The following is a 4,786-nucleotide window of genomic DNA, read 5'->3' as shown; positions in this document are numbered from 1 at the left end:
ATCTGAATGGATGCTGAGCGTTTGACATCGCATAGTTTATTTTTTCTTGAAAAAAAGAAACAAAAAAAACACCAACACTAAAACACTGTACATGTTTTTTGGGGCATTCTGTATTATTGGACAGGAGTTGTAAATTCAGCCCTGCACCATCTGTACCATTTGGTGGAGGTATTTATATTCTCCTGTTGTGTCACACCTATGTACATGCAGATATAGCTGGTGAGGCCAAGGTTCCTCATGATATGGATGCTGCATATTTTGTTCAAGAAAGGTGAGTAGTTTTCTGCAATATGGGTGTATACCAAGAGGAAAAAATAATTTCAACTGCATTGAGATTTGAAGAAAGTTTAATCATGTATTTTGGGTCCTGATGGTATTGAATCGTTGCAATTAACACACCGTCAAAGGACGCCAATGGTTTATTGCCTCACTTATTGCCTCACTATTTCTAAGATTTAATTCAAAAGTTAACAATACTAGTTAATTAGATAGACTGATCTGTTATCGATTTTTAACTTTCCTTGAAAAAAAATTGTGAAAAAAATCTGCCATAATGAGGTAAAAACAAACCCACTTGGCTTAATACTAAAATTTCTCTTCGTGGTAAATAGTGTTAAGAACAAAACATAGATAGACAAATAAAAAAATCTAACCTATGCGCTGATAAAGTAAGGGGGAGGAGGAGACAAAGGGGATCGGGGACGTCAGAACTCCGGGTTTTGATTGGAACAATTAGTGGGTAGACCGAAAGCTGGCGGCTTTTTTCTGCACTGTACTTGTCGAAAGCGTTAAAACACGGAACGCGGGCGTCTGGCGTTTGTTTCTCGCATTGGAATGCATTCGACGCGTGCAGTGGTGACAAAGGCAGCTAGCTTTAGATCTACCCACTAATCATTTGAATTAGAGATCGACGTTTTGACGTCCCCGTGAGCTGCCAATCTGCCTCTCCCTCCCTTCATCGACGCACGTTAAGAAACTTAGCCGAAGGCGCTCCCGCAAATCTCTCTCTCTCACCATACTAGTGATACATTGTTTTCCACTGGGCTCCTCTCCAGCGTTTGCTCTGCCATAGCCTACTCCATACTCACAAAGCCTGGCAGTTTGACGACGGATTAACAGAGTGCCATGTCGCACATTTGGAGCGCAAGGATATGGTAGCACAGGCCATCAAAGAGCCATTCCTCGGCGAACCTGAACGTCAGCACACAGCTTTTGAAGCAGCGAGGGCCCGAAACACACTTGTTCACTCGGGAGAAGTGGGTTTTGGCGTCTCGCCGCAGCGGGGCGCCAGTCACGTGGCTCTCCTTTCATCCGTTGTCTGCCGGTTCACCTTTTCCATTGCGGCGGCCGCTTCTCGTGGCGATCTGCCAGGCTTTGTCAGAATATAAGAGCCCATGACTATGCACAAGTTGAAAGAGTCGAGGACTTTGTGGGAGGCGCCTATCCTGCGTTTCTTATGTTACAACAAAACTAAAGGGATAAACTCTGCCACTTATTTTTGAACTTGGAAAGTTCTTGATGGCGCCTTGAACCTTCGGGTGCAGCACAGCCAACTTCTATAAATACCACTTGGAGAATTCCTCTGTGTTCATAACCACGAGTCGTCTGCAAAAAACGTTAAGTTAAAATTTAATATGGGCTTAGTTACAAGAAACGACATAACCCCTTTAAGCTTTCTGATCTAGTTAGTGCTCCTACCTGGACAAACATAGAAGTTTTTGCAGCGGAGTTATTCAGGACTAGTTTCTCCAGTTTCGCCCCTGTGAACAAATAAATCTCGACACAGAACTCCGGACAGCTACCGCCATTTATAAGAGACGGCGGTAACCTTTCCAGGCTTTCCCCTCTAGCCTGCCGACATGCGGCCAGCCATTACTTTCTTTTTCTTCCTCGTCTGTTTTTCGCGCCGTTTCCTACGTTCTTATCTGTTGCCGTTCGGACTCACGATGGGCCGGCGGCGTTTCTTCTCTTCGGAGGAAGAGCAGCGGCAGCGGAAGGAGCGGTGACGTGCGGAGCAGTGCGAATGGTTCCGCAACCGCCGCGAAGCCGCTATCACCTCAAATTTCACTGCGTCGAGCGCTTCGGTTTCCTTGCCAAAGACGAGCAGATCGCTCGTTTGGAAAGCCGCCGTCGAGAACACTAGCTAAAGCTCCTCTCGCCTTCCTTCTTCACCAAAGTGGAAAGGCTGAAAAAAAATATTTTTATTTAGTTCTTAATATTTTTATTACATTTTAGGTATTTAAAATGTATTCCTCTGGACCAGTCTGTTACATCACCTGCCATCCTAGCCAGAGTGAGTCCCCTGATATCGAAAACTACCCCAAGACGAGAAGCTCGTGAAGTAGGTCAGGCTCAGTGAGTACCTACATAGCATATGCCCTGTTACCAATATTGTCACGGGTGGTGACCAAAAAAAACAGGAAATAAACAGAAAGAAATAAACGTTTAATGTGGCGAACTTGTGCCAAAAATAAACGAGTACAAAAGATAATAATAGAGCGTCGCGGGCGTCGAAGTCGGCGTAGCAGCAGAGTCGAACGCTGGTGCGAAACTGACTCCGCTCGCCATGCGGAATCCCTTATGTACCCTCGTGGGTTTCTGGATCGTTCGGCGTAGAAGGTTCGGCGCGTGGAACATTCTAACCTCGAATCAGCTATACGGTTCTCGATTTCACCAGAACATCACATTACAGTGTTAACAGAAATGCATAGTCGCGGCCAGAAATCGAACCCTGGCCCCTCGCGTGGGAGGCAAGCGCGATAACCATTAGGCTACGGCCGCGCTGCCTACTTGGCGCGCGGCATTACTCCCCGCTTTAAAAAAGTGCATCGTCCCGATGCAACCCAAAAACAAAATGAAGCAAATAAAACAGAACGGTAAACTAGAGAGTCACAGAAGGTCCACAGTCCTATCGAGCGTAGTACGGCTTCAGTCGCACGACGTGGACGACTTCTGGTCGTGGAGGGCGGCGTGACATAGTCCTTGTTCCGTCGGGCATCACCTCGTAGTTCAGATCCCCGAGTCGACGAAGCACTTTGTAGGGTCCAAAGTATCGTTTCAGCAATTTCTCACTGAGGCCGCGGCGACGGATGGGCGTCCATACCCACACCCTATCTCCGGGCTGGAAGTGGACGTCCCTGCGACGAAGGTTGTAGCGGCCGGCGTCGACGCGTTGCTGATCTTGAATCAGGAGTCGGGCGAGCTGGCGAACTTCTTCGGCGCGTTGAGCAACCGCCTGGGCGTCGTCGCTCTCGTTGCCAGATGGCTCATGGGGCAGCATGGCGTCCAGCATGGTCGTTACCTTCCGACCATGTACCAGCTGGAAAGGGGTGAATCCAGTGGTCTCTTGAACCGCCGTATTGTAGGCGAACGTGACGTAGGGCAGCACCTCGTCCCACGTCTTGTGCTCTACGTCGACGTACATAGAGATTATATCGGCGATTGTCTTGTTGAGTCGCTCCGTCAGCCCGTTGGTCTGCGGGTGGTACGCAGTTGTACGACGACGGCTGGTGTGACTGCGTCGGAGGATTTCTTGGGTCAGTTGTGCCATGAACGAAGGTCCGCGATCTGTAATCAGAACTTCTGGAGCGCCGTGCCGGAGGACGATGGACTCAATGAAAAACTTGGCAACCTCCACAACAGTCCCCGAAGGAAGAGCTTTCGTTTCGGCGTACCGCGTGAGATAATCTGTGGCGACGATGATCCAGCGGTTCCCCGACGTCGAAGGCGGAAAAGGACCAAGTAGATCCATTCCGATCTGCTGGAAGGGTGCAGTTGGAGGAGAAATAGGCTGCAGGAGTCCGGCCGGCCTCGTCGGAGGTTCCTTGCGTCGCTGGCACTCCTGGCATGATCGTGTGTAGAAGTGGACGGTCTTGGGGAGCTTGGGCCAGTAATACTTTTCACGAATACGGGCCAGTGTCCGGCTGTATCCAAGGTGTCCGGACGTCGGGTCGTCGTGACATGCTTGAAAGATCTCCCCTCGAAGGTCGGTTGGGATTACCAGCAACCACGGCGAGTTGCTGTCCCCGAAGTTCTCTTTGTAGAGTACACCTTGTCGAATGGCGAAGGTCGGCACGGCTCGTGAGAAAACACGGGGTACGGTACCGCCGCGCCCTTCCAGGTGCTCGATTAAGGCTCGCAGCTCCGGATCGTCTCGTTGACGTCGTGCCATGTCATCGGTGTTCACTGCCCCTAGAAAGCACTCGTCATCATCGTCGTCGTTGCTGCCGGAAGGTGTTTCGACAGGGGCCCTGGACAGGCAGTCAGCGTCGCTGTGCTTGCGTCCTGACTTGTAAACCACAGTCATGTTGAACTCTTGTAGCCGGAGGCTCCATCGAGCGAGGTGTCCTGACGGGTCCTTGAGGTTCGCAAGCCAGCAGAGCGAGTGGTGGTCCGTGACTACGCGGAACGGGCTTCCGTACAAGTACGGACGAAATTTCGTGATTGCCCAGACGACCGCAAGGCATTCTTTCTCAGTCGTGGAGTAATTTCTCTCTGCCTTGGACAGTGTCCGACTTGCGTAGGCGATGACTCGTTCGGTGCCTTCTTGTACTTGAACTAGTACCGCGCCAAGTCCTGCGTTACTTGCGTCAGTGTGAATCTCGGTGTCCGTATCCTGATCGAAATGTCCAAGAACCGGAGGCGTCTGGAGTCGTCGCTTCAGCTCGTCGAATGCCTGCTGCTGTTCCTCGGCCCATTCGAACCTCTCGGCGTCCTTCGTGAGGTTTGTGAGCGGTGCGGAAATCCGTGCGAAATCCCGAACGAAGCGACGATAGTAGGCGCAAAG

This window comes from Ixodes scapularis, unplaced genomic scaffold (genome assembly GCF_016920785.2).
Source record: "Ixodes scapularis isolate PalLabHiFi unplaced genomic scaffold, ASM1692078v2 PGA_scaffold3__209_contigs__length_174095766, whole genome shotgun sequence".
NCBI classification, from domain to species: Eukaryota; Metazoa; Arthropoda; class Arachnida; order Ixodida; family Ixodidae; genus Ixodes; species Ixodes scapularis.
Note: the sequence above shows the minus strand (reverse complement) of the source record.